Below are 19,516 nucleotides of genomic sequence, written 5' to 3' on the forward strand. Positions count from 1 at the left end.
CAAATAATCAGGCTGTCTCCAAAACCCTTAACTTTTGAATTTCGTAATGATTGAATATATGGTTCAAAAGTTATGTAAAGGAAAGTTATCCTGAGGTTGTTTAAACTCACTCACTTTTCTCAGAGATGGCTGAACCGATTTTCACAAAAATTTTGTCAAGCGAAAGGTCTAGTTCATTGTAATCGGTTTGTAACTTTGTCCGTTGTTTATAAAAATGTGAAATCACATAATGAACGTAAACATATTAACTTTCTCCTAACGATCACCGGCTAATTAAAAGGTAGAAAAATGATCGAATGTCATATATTTTCGACTCAGCTCGACGAATCGAGCATTTTCTGCATGTATGCATGTATAGGTGTATATGTGTGTGTGGGTGTAGGTGTGTACGTGTGTATATGCACATTTTTTCGCGCTCACTTTTCTCAGAGATGGTTTGACCAATTCTTCCTATCTTGGTGTCAAATGAAGGGTCTATTTGCGCTTAGGTTGCATTGAATTTCATTGTAATCAAACTTTTAGTTTTGGCGCTGCGGCAAAATGTGAAAATCCTTTCTATGTCTCAGAAGCTATGAACATAGTTGAATTCAAATTAATGGGCTTTAAAACCCTTAAACAAATAATTTCATAATGTTAAAACATGTGGTTTAAAAGTTATAGAAAGACACGTAACCCGGAGACTGTTTAGAACTATAGCTACGCTCAAAATATGTGGCCTCAACATCATTTAAATTTGATATTGTACCAGGGGCGACTCGTGGCTTTTGAATCTACCTGTTCAACCGAAAAAATCTGAAAACCACAGTCTGAGGAAGTAATCACAATTATGTCTGTGGAAAAATACAAGTCATTCTCTTTGTTACTGTTTCAAAAAAAAAAAAACTAAAATTAAATAGGTATAAAGATGACTTTGGATTTGAAATTTATTGTTTTTCTGGCGTCCCCGTGTGCAGTGCACAGGTTGCACCTATGGACGAGTCGCCCCTGTATTGTACTATTTCAATGTTTGCGGCCTTGCTCGGGATTGAAGTTGAAATTAAAAGTCATTTCTTTCATTTCACTTTTTCTTTAGCACAAATATTAAGTCAAATTTCACATACTATACCTAAATTATTACATTATATATAACATCAATATTCTAGTACCCAAAGAGTGGATATACCTTCATTGAATTGTATTTGACAATTTAAGGATGTTCTCCAGAAACCGGAAGCTGCAAAATCGGGTTTCAAAGTGCCTAAAGCAAAGTCATTGTTTCTACAAAATATTTTCTATACAAACGGAAGTAATATAGAAGAGCATTACTTGCTGAACGATAATATCCGTAACAAGATTTGTTGACCAAAGGTGTTTATTTAAAAGAAAACTATAATCTTTATACCACCCATCTTATGTATGAGTATTTTATTGACAAAAACAGACAGATTCCAGCAATTGAAACAAAATTGCCACTTGATTGGGAAAACATAAGTTCTAAATTTTTACCATTTAATGATCGCGCCGAATTATTTTTGTTCGTCAATGATCTGGTGGCAAATAAAGAAAAGTTGATGGCCTACAACATTGGTCATCTTAATAGTACAATTTGCGAAAAATGTGGTTTAAATGACACTAACGAGCATCGATTAAAGCTTTGTCCTAAAGCTAAAATGGTTTGGGACTGGTGTACCAACATGGTTCGTCAAAGGATGAAATTAAATATAAGCGATTTAGAAGACATTCTGCAATATGTTATTCCAGCTACTGCGAAAAAAAAGGAAAGCTGCTTTGTGGTTGACGGCTAAAGCAATTTCATTCAATTTAAGAGGTTTGGAACCATCGCTATTTGTATTCAAAAAAGAAATCCGAGAAATAAGATGGAATAAAAGGAAAATGTTCAACGTGGAATTCGGGAATTTCGAAAATAGGGTAGGGAACATATTCTAAGCAGCTTTAGGAACCGCTTGTGTATTCAGACGAAATACTCGAGATGTGTTGGGTGAAATTAAAACAGTAGTATATCAATCTGTTCTCTATCGTTTTCTCTGTCAGAACTTGTTTTCAGATTGTAAAACTAAGTAGGCAAACTTTAACAATCATCAATTAAAGTTACCGATCGAGGGACACTATTCCAATCACCCCGAACCTATTTTAAGCAGTTTCCATCTGTTTTGCAGGCGTTTTTTTTTCAGCACCCGAAGTCGCTCCTGAATGGCTGCAATACAGGTCGATTTGCTTCGAATGGTGATTGTTCACAGATTTCTTTGTGATTAACGGTATTTCTTATATTCGTAAGACGTAAGATTCGTAAGACAATCAAAGTTTCGTTTCCATCATTGAAATTGTCGATATTGATCAAAAGGCCTGTTTGAGGCCTGTTTTCTTCGAATGATTGAAATAGGCGCTACTGCTTAAGCCGTTCCTTACCCTATTTGTTGATGTTATTGATCGAAAAAATTGATTTGCCATAGTTTACGAACGCTGTAACTGTATTTTTGTACTATGTAATTGTAACACGAACTTACATTTATACTTCAATAAAAAAAAGTGAATTATGGAGTTTAATCTCGGCTTGCGGGCCCGGGATAATGTAACTAAAAACAATGGGTAATGTTTGTCCCTTTAAGGTTGTTTTCCAGGAATCGGAAGCTACTATGTATCAAAAATTTAAAATAGCGTCTTAAGTTGATTTCTGGTCTCTGGGTGTAACGCTTCCGCAATACTCATAATAGATGATATTTGGTCATCTTAAGTTGTTTTCCAGAAACTGAAAGTCGCCATCTTCGCCATTGAAATACCCGGATTAGGCAAAATTTACCCATTTTAGGATGTATTCCGGCAACTAGAAGTAGTCATCTGGATTTCTCGCGTCATGTATTTGAAACATATTTTTTTCATGGTATTTGCATCTGTATGTTTTAATGTATGTTTTAATGTATGCTTTTGCGTGTTTTAATGTATACTTTTGTTGTATTACTTTTATGTGTGTGAATGTTAGGTTTTGAATGTTCGGTATAGTTTTGCTGTTGGTTATCAGAAATTCCTTATTTAGAGTGAAAAATGAAAACAGCAGAAATTTTCAAGGAGTTTATTTTTTTTTTTTCTTAAATCGTGTAAATCTATTTTAACATATAATAAGTTTGAATAAGAAAGGCTGGATCTCACCGCTAGGTGAAAAAATTTGAGTTTTTATTATTTATTTATTTCGTCAATCAGAAGTAGACAATATACAATCGGAATATATATAGTAGGGTGGGGTATCGTTATATGGAAAAACAAAACTTGATAGCGAAACGCCAGAACCAAGTTTTTTTTGTTCTATTTGGGACCCCAAACAATCCTCAATTTCGCCCAAAGTGTCTACAAAAGCTTGGTTCAAAGGGTTAGATTTAACTCGTGATTTCATTCGAGTTATTTCGCGCCTAATGTCCCATCACTATGTTGCAAACGCACACCTCTATCGAATAAACTTAGTCGATAGTAATCTGTGCGAATGTGGAGGGTACGAAGATATTGACCACATAGTCTTCGTATGCCCTAAGTACCACAGAGCAAGGGCCAAGCTTATAGATTCTCTCCGGAAACAGAAAGTGACGTTTACAATGCAAGTACGGGATGTGCTTGCTAGCCGCAACCCCGCGCTTGTAATACCCATTTACGACTTTTTAAGAGATATCAAGTATCGAATTTGATTATCTCTATGCTTTCTCTCCTAATTTCTCCCAACACAACAATCTTAAAAAGTTTCACACTAATTCTGTTTTTTTTCTTCTTTCTTTCGTTCATCTTTTTTATAGAAACATGAATCATGGCTTCTTTTTGAGAGACATGATTCACCGAACTTAGATATAAGTTTTGATTTCAAAGAGATAAGGAACCCTCACCCTCAACGAATAGTAGTAAGGATTAGTATTTAGTTATAAAGAGAAAAACTTTGAAGTTAATGTTAGTCGTAGGCTTAAATGACATGTATTTTTAAATTGTATTTTTGAAAGAGAAGAGATGAGAGGGTTTTTATGCCTGTTTGAGGAGGAGCAGTCGGGATACAGGCTCTACTCAAGCTGGCTTTTCCCTACTCCAAAAGATATTCGGCCCCGTTATGCTTCGCGGTTGGGCCTAAATAAATATTAGAGTTTAAAAAAAAAAATCCTCAATTTATCGGAAATCGATTGGTTTTGTCTCCGCTTGGCGCATTGTATTTCAAATTTATATGGAGATTTGTATGGAAAAACCAACTTTTTTGTATTTTCCATTCTAAAGATTTCAAAATGGCTGAAACCATAGGTTTCATGACTTCAAATGGTAGGTTTTTTGATGCCTAACAACTTGGCCGAAGACACTAAAGAGCTGGGGGTGTCCCAAAAAATACTAAAGCTGTTCAAAGATGAGTATGTCGAAATTTATGTTGCAAATCATGTTTTCTGCCAACACTGCCTGTGTATCGGCGTTAGTCAGATTTCCATCAGAAGTAACCTCTGAAACACGTTGTAGATTCTACCTACGCCTAGAATATTGATCTACATTTGTTTGTTTGACACAGCTGAGTGTGTAAACTCGTTACGACAGGTTATTTCTGATGGGAATTCTACTGGCGCCGGTACATCGGTAATGTTGGCAGAAAACAAGATTTTCTGCATTTAAACCGACATACTTAACTTTGAACAGCTATAGCTCTTCTTGGGGACATCCTAGCTCTTCAGTGTCTTGTGCAAAGTTGTTAGGAATCTAAAATACTATACTTTAACATAATGTAGTGCATTATTCGAGTATTATTGAGCTCTCTAGAAAGGTAAATGCAAAAATGTAGGTTATCCCATATAAATTTTCATACAAATTCAAAATGCAATGCGCCAAGCGGAGACAAAACCAATAGACTTCCGGTAAGTTTAGGGTTGTTTGGGGCCCTGAAAAGAACCAAAATACTTGGTTCTGGAAAATCGATCACTTTTCCCCACCCTAATATATAGTTTACTTGTCTTTCAGTCACGCGCATGACAAACGAAAGTTACTCAAATTTTTTTTTTCCTAAGCAAACTCTGAACCTGAGATACACTAATGTTTGTTATTTTTTCGTGTGTAGCAACGCAAACACTTCTGTTCTGACTACAAGTTTCCTTTGCTTTAAGTCCTCCACTCACCTCCTCTCGCCTTGTATGCAGCCAGTCGTAAGGAGATCAAAGCTAACTGCGTTGTCACTTATATTCGGCACACGTGTTAAATCAGCACATGGCTAAAGGTTCTGATTAGTCAGCCTATACACCAGAGAGTCGCCAAGACACTCACCGTTAAGGCAACTGTCAACATCGAAACGGATAACGGCAATGCAAAATTATACAGCTCGCCCGTTTTGATGTTGACAGTTGCCTTAACGGTGAGTGTCTTGTCATTTCTCTAATATACAGGTTCACTAGTTCTGATGAAGGTGCATCGGCAAAAACCGCCAAAAACGTAATAACGGGCGGAAGGCAATTTTAAGATGTAAGAAAGACATAGTATCAAAGATATCAAGCATGTAAATAAAATTAAAGTTAGCCAAACCACTGTCAGTTGATTATGAACGTTACTTTATAGTTACATGTTCAATAAGTTCTGTAATGTCATGGCATTGCCAGTAAAATTAAGTTGTCAAGTGATGGAATAAGGCAGTACCCGTTGTAATTTATTGATGATAGACTATGGAAACGTCAAGAACATGATGGGGATTATAAACCTTTTTGCTCGAGAAAATAAACAGTTTGTTTTTTTTTAAGTGTAGTACAGTTATTCGATTGCAAAAAGTTGTTTGATTATTAAAAAATCAATTACGATCAAAGACGTTAATAACGAACATTTATAAAAATTGAAGATAACCGGCTGTAACTCGGCAAAACCATTTTATGCAAAACACCATATCGAGTTTCAAGTTTAGCTTATGGCGCCGTGACGAGCCGCACTTGCTGCACATGTTCTACCCCAAATCAATTCTTTAAGTATACTACGACGGTCAAGATGTGCGGGGAAAGCGATAGTTATTTTGCTGATACGTGAAAATTTTAGTTGTTTCAAAAAAATCTACAGTATAGGGTAAATACATTTCCGACGGGTGACATTCAAATTTCGATTCAAGCTCAACAATTATACCTGAAATTTTTTACGATAAATTATTCATGGTTAGAAATTTGACCAATTTGAGATTGATCTTTGATATGCAATACAGTTTGTGTCAATTGTGTTATAGTTGATGAGTAATAAGAGTTGCCGGGATCGGGTTAAGCTATTGGTCATTTTTTTTTTGTTCATCTATAATTTATTGGACACGGCACAAATACAATTTAATGTTTAACGGCGCCAATTATATCTGGTAGCTTACTTTCTAAAGTATCTTAATAACTAAAAGCAAATTTTTTATCCTCGCTGCCGACTACGAGCTGAAACTAAATGTAACTTAAAGCTATAATATTTTGCATTAAAAGCACTGGTTTACTGTATGATGGTTTTCATTGCCATAGGTAAGCGCATGTTCCGCTGCTGGGCCAAGATATTACGGACTGGCATATTGGGTTGTCTCCCTCGGGCCTTGAGAGTATCGTGCGGGTCTGATTGCTGTTTCCGGATCCGGGGTCTTAACGTGTTCTTGTCGTTAGGCTGGATGCAGGCGGAAGGGGGTAGGACTAAACTGGGGCGTGGATGGATTTCAGGAAAACGTATATAAGGGACATGTAGGATAGGTCACGGCTCGCCAAGACATCACGAACAGGAACAGCCGACTGCCTACCTTCGGCCTGCAGGGAAGCTATTAATTTAGACCTGGCGTTACGGTGTACAGGGCATGACCAAACAACGTGCTCTATGTCGTGATAACCTTCACCACAGGCACAGATACCACTTTCCCCGAGCCCAACACGACGGAGATGCGCGTCAAATCTATAGTGATTGGACATAAGCCGGGACATCACGCAAATGAAATCCCGACCTACATCCAACCCCTTGAACCACGGGCTCGTCGACACCTTGGGGATTATGGAATGTAACCACCTTCCCAGTTCCCCTCTGGTCCAAGCATTTTGCCAACTGATGATCGTATTCTGACGTTCAAATGAGAAAAATTCATTAAAGGCAATTGGTCTTTCATAAATTCCACCGTTTGTTGCGCCCACCTTAGCCAAAGAGTCCGCTTTCTCATTGCCCGGTATCGAGCAGTGAGAAGGGACCCACGCTAAGGTAATCTGATACGATTTTTCGGATAAAGCACTCAGATGTTCCCGTATTTTCCCCAGGAAATACGGAGAGTGCTTAACATCTTTCATCGATCGGAGAGCCTCAATGGAACTGAGACTGTCCGTAAAGATGAAATAATGGTCCGTGGGCATTTTTTCGAAAATCCCTAGGGTGTACTGAATTGCAGCCAATTCTGCGACGTAAACAGAAGCAGGATTATCAAGCTTATGGGAGACGGTTAAATTGTTATTGAAAATACCGAAGCCAGTGGAACCATCAAGAAGTGATCCGTCAGTGTAGAACATACTGTCGCAGTTGATGTTTCGATATTTATTGGAAAAAATTTTGGGGATCTGCTGCACGCGTAAATGATCCGGGATTCCACGAGTTTCTTCTATCATGGATGTATCGAAAAACACAGTAGAATCAGAAGTATTTGATAAGTCGACACGATTTGGAATATTCGAAGAAGGGTTAATATTTTGGGACATGTGATTGAAATACAATGTCATAAAACGGGTTTGAGAATTAAGTTCGATTAACCTTTCAAAATTTTCAATCACAGGACGGTTCAAGACCTCACATTTGATAAGAATGCGAGAATACAGGCTCCAGAATCGGTTTTTCAATGATAGTACTCCAGCTAAGACCTCCAAACTCATCGTATGGGTCGACTGCATGCAACCCAAGGCGATACGCAAACAACGATATTGTATTCGCTCCAGTTTGATCAAATGTGTGTTTGCTGCGGAGCGGAAGCAGAAACACCCGTACTCAATGACAGACAATATCGTTGTTTGGTAAAGCCTTATAAGGTCTCCTGGATGGGCTCCCCACCATTGTCCGGTTATTGTACGAAGAAAATTCACTCTTTGTTGACATTTTTTCATCAGATACCTAACCTGACAACCCCAGGTGCCTTTAGAGTCGAACCAGACACTAAGATATTTGTGTACCAAAACCTGAGAAATCGTTTTACCCATTGATTGTATTTGAAGCTGAGCAGGTTCATGCTTCCTAGAAAAAACTACTATCTCAGTCTTCTCCGGAGAGAATTCGATACCTAGCTGTAAAGCCCAAGCAGACAAATTGTCCAAGGTATCTTGCAATGGTCCTTGCAAATCGGCAGCTTTGGCTCCTGTAACAGAGATTACACTGTCGTCTGCAAGTTGTCTTATCGTGCATGAATTTGCCAGACATTCGTCGATGTCATTTACATGAAGGTTGTAAAGAAGGGGGCTTAAACATGAGCCCTGGGGAAGACCCATGTAGCTAATGCGAAAAGTTGCCAAATCGCCGTGCGTAAAATGCATGTGCTTTTCGGACAGCAAATTGTGCAAAAAATTGTTCAAAATTGGAGAAAATCCTTGTCGGTGAAGTTTACCCGAAAGAATGTCAATAGAAACGGAATCAAAAGCCCCCTTAATGTCCAAGAACGTAGACGCCATTTGTTCTTTGCGAGCATACGCCAGCTGAATATCTGTTGAAAGCAACGCAAGACAATCATTCGTCCCTTTGGCACGGCGGATGCCAAATTGAGTATCTGATAGTAGACCATTTGATTCGACTCAATGGTCTAAACGACGGAGTATCATTTTTTCCATCAATTTCCGGATACAGGATAGCATTGCAATCGGCCTATAAGAGTTGTGATCAGAAGCTGGTTTCCCTGGTTTTTGGATGGCGATCACCTTCACTTGCCTCCAATCCTGCGGTACAATGTTTTGCTCCAGGAACTTATTGAACAAGTTCAACAAGTGCTTCTGGCATTGCCGGGTAGATTCTTCAACAAGTTGAATTTGATTCTATCTAACCCAGGCGCGTTATTGTTACAGGACAGGAGGGCAACTGAAAATTCTGCCATCGTAAAAGGTGATTCTATCGCGTCGTGGCCCGGAGACGCATCGCGAACAATGTTTTGCTCAGGAACAGAGTCCGGACATACTTTCCTGGCAAAATCAAATATCCACCGACTTGAAGACTCCTCGCTTTCGTTGACCGTTACGCGATTCCGCATTCTTCGGGCTGTGTTCCAAAGAGTGCTCATCGATGTCTCCCTCGACGTCTCGTTCACGAACCGACGCCAATATCCGCGTTTCTTTGCTTTAGCCAGGCTTTTAAGCTTGGTATTAAGCTCCGAATACCGAATATAGTCGTCGGGTATACCTCCCTTCTGGAAGGCCAAAAACGCGTCGGATCTTTGCGTGTAGACATCGGAGCACTCTTTGTCCCACCACGGAGTTGGAGGCCGCTCTTAAATCGTTACGCCGGGATATTTCTTCGTTTGGGCTTGCAACGCGGCGTCGAGGATTAAGCCCGCGAGGAGGTTGTATTCTTCAAGTGGTGGGTGATGTTGAATCGACTCGACTGCTTTTGAAATCATTTCCTCGTATAACTTCCAATCGACATTCCGTGTGAGGTCATACGGAATGTCAATTGGTCGCATGCGAGTTGAACCGTTAGTAATTGAAATAAGAATGCTCTGGGAGGAATATATATTGAGGCAATACAAAGCTCTTTACCTTGTATTGTCATTTGACATGCGACAACTTCGATGCCAGGAATCGAGGGGAGGTTAATACGATAAAAAGAATAGCACTTTTTAATCCCTAAAAGTACTCCTCCATATGGGGTGTCTCGATCAAGGCGAATAATATTTAAATCATGGAAGTTGAGATCAATATTTGAAGTAAGCCAAGTTTCACAAAGGGAAAATGCATCGCATTTGTTTCTATTCATTAAAACTTTAAATGAATCCATTTTTGGTAAAATACTTCTACAATTCCACTGTAAGACAGAGATAGAATCCTTCGTATACGCAGATGAATTAGGCATCGAAGGATACAATCGCTGCAAGGAGGGCCATTGGGCAGTCAACTGCTTCAAAAATGATCTAACTGTTGGGAGGAATGCTGTAAGAAAAATTTTAATTGGATCGGGTACATTGAAAGTTTCAAAAATCCAGTCCACAATGTCAGAAAATTTCACTAATCCAGAGTTTGTTTCATCAACTGGGAGTGCAAAAGGAACAACTGGGGTTTTAGATGTTCCTGGCAGTGCTGGGAACTCCTTCTGGGACTTGAAATTTGCAAGCCCAGGAGGAGTTTGCTTCGGTTTTTCCGCAGCACTGCTTGGTTTGTTTGTAACTTTCATTTCACTTTGGGAAATCTTAGGACCTTTTCGGGGAAGTTTAGAAGAGGAAATTTTTTTCCTCTTTCTAGACGCCCCAGGATTGGCATAAGTTGTTCCCGCTGGTGAATCGTTAGAATCGGTTTCATCAGAGGACAACAGATCAAAGGGGTTCGATGTTATGGTAGAAGTGGTCACGGTATTCTGACGGAGTGTACACTTTTGTGCTGTTGACAAGAGACACAGACCGCAATTGCTTGCAATCTATGATCTTTACCTTTACGTCGTGACACAAAGCATTTTTGAAGCAGCCAAAACCGCTTGCCAAGATACACTCGACCGACAGACTCGAATCGGTTATGACACCGTCGATCTCTACGTCTCGTGCGGGTATATAAACGCGATACTCGCGTGTGAAAAGCTCGGAGCGAGCAATAGCGTTGGCCTGTTCCAGGTCGCTGACCACGACACGGAGCTTGTTGGGTCTGACCTTGGAGATTTCGGTCACTGCCTTGTACCCCTCCGTCAGGTCTTTCGAAATCTGCAGGATGTTTAACGGTTTCGATTTCGGTCCTGCTTTTGGCCGAAAGAAAACAGTAAAGCTGCCCTGAGATCCGTCCGGGTAAAGCCTGGGGCGAGGGGGGACTGGAGAATTAACAGAGGAAGGGTTGGCAGGAGGGACAGGGTCGGAGGGGTTCGGGGATGGTGGCACGGGAGGCTAGGGATCTACATCCATCGCGCTAAATCTAGCGCACTAGCGCCGACAGAACACGTACCTCTTTACTTCTCCTTTCAGCAGGGTTGGTTGTCCGAACGGTCGAAGCTGCAGCCGTTACAGCCAGCAGCACCAATACAGCAGCTCCAAACAGCCACCAGCAGCGAGCCGGGTGTGTGATCACTCAGCACAGCGGCACAACTCGCTGTCAACTGTTGGCTTCTTCTTTTTCCTCCTTTGTGTTGAGATTCTCGTCCACTGCTGTAGCACAAATCACTTAGCAGCCAAATCGGCTTACGCACCATCAAACAGCCACGATGCGAAACAGTTGCACAAAGGCGGGCGACCTTGAACCTTCACTCGACCAGGCAAACAATGCCAACACTTGCTCGCGCGTTTTTTTTTATATTCTATCGGAGCGATCACCAAACACGTCCTATACTGATGCGTGTTCGGCACAGAATGTGAGAGACTTGTGTTGCTGGAATTGATAAAATAGCGAGGGCTAACTCCGAAAGCTCAGGATGCGAATCTTTCCGTTCTTTCCAGTGCTTCCATACGTCAAAACTATGTGGTTTATGTGATTCAAAACCAAAGAGCTGACTTGTTTTTCAAGTTTGCTCTCTGAGGATTCAGAACCGGTAGATGGGAGCGAACCTCCAAAGAGGTTTGTCATAAAATTGTCTAAATTTGATGTGTTTTTATTTTCGGCAGGAACGGTTGCATCCAATGGTTGTTTAGGTTTAACAGATTTATTTCGCTCATATGTATCAAAGATGAAACGCTATAAAAAAAATTGTTAGCGTGATCAAAAAATAGATAAAAAAGATTGATTGGTATACTTTAGCCTCTTGCTTTTCTTCTAGAGAGAGAACAGTTGAAGACAAATAGTTTAGTCTCGGGTCAATTAACAAAGCAGCTTTAAATGGTAAATTTTCGCGGAGCAGTTCGAGTCTCCTATTCAGCGATGCTACCAAAGATTCAGCTAAGTCACTTGAGGTAAGCTGCTTTAGTTCCATTATGCACCGAAGCCATTCGATAAAAAACTCCGACAAAGTTATATGTTTCGCCTGCATCAACTTAGTGCAGATATAAACGGGGTGTAAAGCAGTTTTGAATTCGGGAATAAAATTCCAGAATTTCGATAGATCTAAAATTGATAAATAAATAATTTAAAAAAAAAATGGTAATGATTCAAGGTATCTTACCAAGCTCGCTGAACTTTTTTCCTAGATCTCTATTAAATTTTTCATTTTCGTAGAAATTGACGATCATTTCGTAAATTCCTCCCCACCTAGTTATCGCGTACAGCGGTGGAAGAGGAACGTTCTCCATCTCAAACGAAGGTTTGTATGAAGCTTTTCTGCAGTTTTTCGCAACTTTCGTAATGCTGCGTATATGGTCGTCGTTCGGTTTCACCACATCAACCACCGCCAATTGCAGAGTGTGGACGGAACGCCGAACTAAATTTACAGTCGGGGCAAACTCCTCAATAATATCACCCAAAAAGTCCTCATTATCGTTTTCATCGACGCTCTCAAGCATGGATTGTTGAAGCTTTGATGCGTGCATATCTTGGTCTAGCTGTCTAACAGCTGCCAACATATTTGCCCCATTATCGCAGGTTACACTAATGATTTGTTCAGAAGTGATATCGTACGCTACAAGAATTTCTTGAATTTTCTGCTTGATAACAATGGCTGTTTGCCTCTCCGTCAGCTCGAGCATTGCTATTTAGAATAATAACAATAAAATAATAAAAATTATATAGTTTAATATGATATAACATAATGTCGATGATGCTCATAATTCATTAATTATCAATAATAATAATAATATATTAAAAATTGTAATTGAATTGTAATTATAATAATAAAATAAATAATCATTAAATTGAATTTCTAATAATTTATTTCACCATTATCAAATTGCAAGAGTATGTCAAAAATCGATGATTGTTTTCCAAATAACATTTTGTTTCAAAATTAATTCTTGCCTATATGGCGTCTCAAATTTATTTTTTAACATTTTATTGAAACGAGCTCGGAATTATTCACATATAAACCTACATGCCGTTTCATGAGATCAATAAGTGAACTACAGCATATTGTTAACATCGACATGTCGTCTGGAAATTAAAAAAAAACAGACTAAGTTTATATTTAGGATGACAACTTCATGATTGCTAATTTATTGTATTTCTGTTTTAAATTCAATGTATTTTAATATTAATATGGCGAAAAATTATGTATGCAAAGTTGCTTAGTTAGTAAGGCTATGTCATTGTTTAGGAATTCTTGTGTGTGCTTACCAAGAGTTCGGATTACTACTTCTGCGCCATTCCAGAACAGAACATTAACGCCCAGTATGTGGCGGCCATATCGAGAAGCCGAATCAATTTTTATTGATACCAACTTCGACTTAACCTCTTCGCGAATCCGTTCCTTTATTTTTCTTGCACATACGTCTAGATGATCAACAACTTTCTTGACGTTCAGCTTCATACCTAGCGAATTACATATCGGGTCAAGTAGCATCTTGAGTCCTTTTGATTCCACTTTCTTAAGAGGCATATGCTCTTCTCCTATCAATCGTATTACTGCTTCAACAACGGTTTGATGGTCTATGGTGACAGCAACTTTTCCAACACGTCGTGTCTTCGTTGGCACTTCGCCGTCATTTTTGAACAAGCCGCGCACGCGTGCTAGCTCAGTAAGCTCGCATCTCAAATGGCGTATAAAATTTCCGCAGTCTAATCTCTGGGGCTTTTGTTTATATCCACATTTCGAGTTGCCTTCAATGCGACAACATAAAAATCACAGGAGGGTTGTGTGCAAAGCCACGCTCGCAAGGTTGAAGTAGAATACTTTTACAAGAAAGATAACCCGGCTGCTTGCGTGTCAGTCATTTTGAAATCGGATTTGTTTCGTATATACCGCTTGCAGTATAGCACAGTAGCACAGTATTAACAAATCGTAATAAACATCACACTGCTGTGCATTTGCAGCAGCATCAAACCTCAGTTGCAGTTTATTAATAACTATTCATTATGCTTTTCCAAAACCATTAAGTAGCCTTGAAAAAGGCCGATTGCTGCAATTGCAATTTTCATTCAATTATTGCATAAATGCTTCATGGTCAGATATACCCGCTGCAACTACTACGCTATTCGTAGCCATGCCACAGTTGTGGCCGCTATACGCTGCCATTGGTATCCACTGTCCCTGCATCAGCTGGCCCAGCTGCTATCAATACTGGCACAACTCAAAATTCATAGTTTCGAGAAAAACGCGTTTGAAAATTTGCGTCAAAAATTTCTTTTTTTCATTTTCGTGAAAAAATCCAATTTAAGATTTCCCATATTTACTGAACTTGTTTGGGTCTATCATGTGCATGTAATAAGCAAGTAATAAGAATTGTAACCCCATTTTTCTGTCTTTTAAGGGATATTTTAGATTTGTGCAATAAAGGCACATCCACTAATATTTCTGAAAATATTGTGAATTTTGAAACGGGTCTTTGTGAGATGAAACTTCATAGTATTTGGCATCGTTTGCCATCAATAACTCAAAACTGCAAAATTTTGAGTTGTGCCAGTTTTGAATTCAACTGACGATATAACCACCAATCAGAGGTCGAATTTTTCGTTTTGACAAGACTTGAATAAAATAATAAAATTACAATTTCTTTATTTGGGAAGAATCTTAGAAGATTTTCCAATCTATTGCTCCAAGGATGAAGGAAATCCATTGAATACTAACCGATTTATTAGCATTTGAAATTGGACATATTTTTCACTTTTTTCGGTTTTAGATTTTCATTTCACATCCCTTTGTAGCCGAACTTCCTGAGAGAAGTATTCTACTTCAAAAGACAATTTCCACGTGTTGTAACGTGCTGGAGCACGAAATCTATGTCTGTGATAGGGAACCTTCACGTTCACGAGGTATGACTGGAGAAACGCGTCTGATAATGCGGTAAAATTTTTAATGTCTTTTTGTGCAAATTATTGTGCTCAGACAAAAACTTATTTTGAATTGGATGAATTTTTAGTGAATAAACGTTAACCGTTTGTTATTCAAAGTTGGTCATGTTGATCGCAGCCTTTGCGCTGCCCCTACAGTGGGGGGTTCACTAAATAAAGTAAAAGTAAAAATTAGACAACTACAACAGAATTTTATTGCATCCCGCACAGAATGTCTGCTTGTGTTGATGCCAGAAAATTATTAACCTTCAATTATTTGTTTATTTGCCTTGAAAAAAGCATTTTGCGGTACAAAATCGGTTACTGATTACTACTTTTGAGCTGCCCTAACATTGGGGGAATTAAGATACACGGACAACATGCACTGTGGAAGCTATTTTACATTCAGTAAATTCGACGGGTGCGACAGATTTAAATTGCTAGGATGCAACACAGAATGCTTGCTTGCGTTGACAAAAATTATTAACTTTCAATGACTTGTTTATTTGCCTTGAAAAAGGCATTTTGATGTACAAAATTGGATTTCCTGATGGAAATCTTCATGCTGCCCCAACACGCCTTTGCGTGTTGCTAAGGAAGGACGACTGCTGTTGTCGCTGTCTAGAACTATTATGAGCGGCTCCGGCTGAAACAGGTTCTTATATTGGCCAAATAGCATGTTTTCAATTGCAAGGTATATGATCCTGTCGACCGTGCTTGGGAAGCAAGCATATAACGACCAATCAGAGGTCGAATTTTTCGTTTTGACAATGCTTGACTATTTTCAATAGTTCAATAGTGTGAATAATAAAATTACAATTATCTTATTTTGGGTAGAATCTTAGATTTTCCAATCTATTGCTGCAAGAACGAAGGAAATCCATCGAATACTAACCGATTTATTAGCATTTGAAATTGGACATATTTTTCACTTTTTTTAGGTTTTAGATTTTCACTCCACATCCCTATGTAGCCGAACTTCGTGAGAGAAGTATTCTACTTCAAAATCCTTTTTCTAAGGTCATGCATTCCTCCGGGATACTTCTGAATGTCTTTTTTTATCACCTGCGCCCTCGGCATACCCTGCATCACTCTTATGTGATGCAACACTATTTAAACACGTTTCACTCAACAAGCTCATATTAGAACTCAAATCTTCCATTTGAAAATCTTTTTGCTTTCAAGATTATTCACAAACAAATCCGCTTCCGATTGACTAATAACCTTTTATCTACTGACATAAGCTTTACAATGAAAACAATGAAACTTAAACGACAGGCATGCTATGATGGAAAAAAAAATCAATGACCATTTCGCTATGTCACGAAGCATGTACCTGAGTTCAAATGTAACGCGACAAAACAGCATGCGTTGCATCGCGCACAGGCGAGAAAAGCAACTGTAATGTAATCACTGAAATGCATGGAGAACGCAACGGCAACGTTGCAAGTCGCACAATTTTATTTTTGCCGGCTGTTACGTTTTGGTTGGTGTTACTACTGTTGCTTGAGAAGAAGCACTGATGTCGCCCAACGGCTGTCGTAGTACTGTACATTTTCTAAGGCTGCGTGTAAGCAAGCGGGCTCCCGAGGGCTCACGAAGTCGGGAACGCTCGAGCCTGGGTTTGCCGAATCTTCCGATGGTCTGTTTCATTTAAAACACTGGGGGTTTTACGTTTTGTATAAGCACTGAAGGGCAATGAAAATTCTCTCCGTGGCATCGCTTGACACACACACGCGGTGGTGTGGTGGGCTCAGACATGCCTGGCTTCACCTTTCGCAACCTTGCCGTCATCATCAAATTACCAGTACATAAATTAGTTCGACTTTCGTTCACGCGCAGCGACAATCGTGTCTGCTGCATACTGCAAGAGTCAGGTATCTTGTTCTAGTCATTTTTTGGTTTCTGAGATATTTCAATATTGTGTTTGGGGAGTTTCAGTTTTTCATGAAAGTAGGTATGTTTTTTGTGAGTTATTTGCGTGTCTCCAGCAACAAACTTAATTTGTGGAAATGTACAATCGATATAACACAATTTGCTAACCTACCGAGCATCTACTGTACTCACGATCAAAATGATATGGAGTGAGAAGTGATAGAAGCTAGATCTATGCGACGCCGGTCTACAATGGTAGCGTCGTCGTAGGGTGTTTACATCTAAAACAATATCGATCAAAAAGTAGAAACGTGTCGCATAGAAAATTTTATTAATTTGCCTATATTCACCGTGAAATAATATTAAAATAATACTTGAAATGAAGAAAATACTACCCACAGATTTGTTACATTTGGTATGTGGTAATTGATAGAAATGAATTCAAATTACACTGCTTATATTTAGGTTATAAAATACTGAAGACAACACACATTAAATACATGAAAGTTCCTTAAACTAGTGACTAGAAGAGTAGGCAAACGCCATGACTAGAATAACTCGTGTCAGAACATTGACAATTAATTCTTGAAAAATCCTTATTGCATTCGTGTCAAGAGGTGAAGAAAAAAACTATCAAATTGTAAGTAAATACGCATTATGAAGTGATTTGAAATAATTTGAATAATAAAACTTGCAGCTAGAGCTGCATTGAAGCTGCTCCAAAACCGGTGGTGTAATTTCTTTAAAAAATTCCCGAACACAATTCATTCCTTGACATAAAAAAAACACTATCACTTTTGTGTTTCCAGACAGACTGATTCTTTATCCGTAGTTACAAAAAGTATCTGAAAAAGAATAAAATTAGATCTTTAAGACAGTGGTTTAAACAAAGTCATTAAATACGTACAATATTTTCAGCTTTCATTGTCTAGTGGCTACTTTTTCTACCGCCGGTCGAATTCAACATTTTCGAGACGATCTCCAAAAGGTTTATTTAGCGTTACGTCGTTTTGCGTTACGTAATTTTAGGGACGAGGTCATACGTTACTTATAAGGAGCCTATACACATGTTTCATGTGAAATTTATAACGTTAGTTTTGCTCTGTGAGGAAGTTATTCCCCATTAAACAATAAGTAACTAGTCAGCCTATACACCAGAGAGACGCAGAGACACTCACCATTAAGGCAACTGTCAACATCAAAACGTATAACGGCAATGCAAAATTATACAGCTCGCCCGTTTTGATGTTGACAGTTGCCTGAACTTAATAAATAATAACTTCTTCACAAAGCAAAACTAACGTTATAAATTTCGCATGAAACATCAAACGTGCAAATTCCATTCAGGTACTGCACAAAATTATATGATATGCCGTCAATAAGTACAATCAACATTTGGTTGTTTGCCCGAGGCTACACAGGATAAGAGTTATCTGATAATTTCCGGGTGCCACTACCCGTAATGTTGGTTGAGCATCAAATATATGGTATGTATAAGACAGGCTTGTCATCCCGTTGGTTGCCGTAGTTAGATGAAATGGAAATATTCCATGAAAACTGTGTAATAGGCCGATAAAATGTGTCTCGGCATTGTTATTATGCGATTCACATTTGGCACCATTTCAATGTAATCTGTGCGTATCTGTAAGCAGAAAATTATAGTCACCATCGTTTATGTTGCTGCCAAAACACACACATAAATGTGTGGCCCGTGAACACAATATGAATAAGATTAGATTTCAGTGGTAGAAGGTTCTGCGCTGAACGCCAATGTGATGGATGATATATCTAGACGTGGATGAACCTATCCATTACAACAGCGGCCGTACCGTTAAAGAGAATTAACGATGATCACTGTAATCCCATTAAAAATGACCTACTTCTGTGGATAAATGGCGTTTTCTTGAGAAGAGATACAAAATAAACTAGGCAATATAAATTTTGCAGACACACGAGATTATGAACACTATTGAGTTTTTCACGTGCACTTGAAACAGGGTAATCATCAATCACTCGTTCAGTTTCTACGTACGACTGGCACATGAATTGTTAAAAAATATCCAAAAGCACATCATTATATCTTGAAAGTGAAGCACAGTTTGATCAATCAGTTCATGATTTAAAGATGTAGCGAAGGTGAAGGTTGCATTAAATGTAGGGTGGTTTACCGGTAAAACAAAACCCGGTAAAACCGATATATTTTTCAATACCGAAATACCGGTATTGGAGAAGCGAAAAAACCGGTATTTTCGGTATTTTTCTTAAAATAAAAAAAATTGTCACAATATTCATAAATCATTGTAAGGCTAATGAATGCTACCCACTTAGGTAGGCGTTATAAATCACATGACGATGTATATAGTAAATACATTTAGACAGAAGCAACATTGAACATTGATTTACCCTTACCTATTTATCAGTTTCTGTTATCTTTTTGCTTGTTTTGCATGGATTCAGAAGATGTGTTTATGTGTATGGATAATATGTCAAAAGCTTCATATCAACAAAGCAAAACATTTATTTTTTAAGTAGAACAGCTAATCTCTTCACACACTCATACTCACAGAGGCAACTCGTGGGTTTTGAACCTACCAGTTTAACTACAAATTATGAAAATCAAACTAGTCAGTAATCACAATCATGTCAGCGAAAAAACG

The 19,516-nt window shown here is 38.6% G+C and overlaps 1 protein-coding gene and 1 long non-coding RNA gene across 4 annotated transcripts in view; one reads left to right on the forward strand and one right to left on the reverse strand.

Moving 5' to 3' along the window:
- LOC129718903 (uncharacterized) overlaps positions 1 to 19,516 on the forward strand; it is a 106,471-nt gene that overhangs the window by 41,229 nt on the left and 45,726 nt on the right. The window lies entirely within an intron of this gene.
- LOC129718906 (uncharacterized) lies at positions 16,351 to 18,933 on the reverse strand. Its single transcript, XR_008727082.1, has 3 exons — positions 18,556 to 18,933; positions 17,767 to 18,501; positions 16,351 to 17,704 (listed from the first exon to the last, which is right to left on the reverse strand). It is a non-coding gene; the product is annotated as an uncharacterized LOC129718906 (long non-coding RNA).

Source organism: Wyeomyia smithii, chromosome 1 (genome assembly GCF_029784165.1).
Source record: "Wyeomyia smithii strain HCP4-BCI-WySm-NY-G18 chromosome 1, ASM2978416v1, whole genome shotgun sequence".
Lineage (NCBI taxonomy): Eukaryota > Metazoa > Arthropoda > Insecta > Diptera > Culicidae > Wyeomyia > Wyeomyia smithii.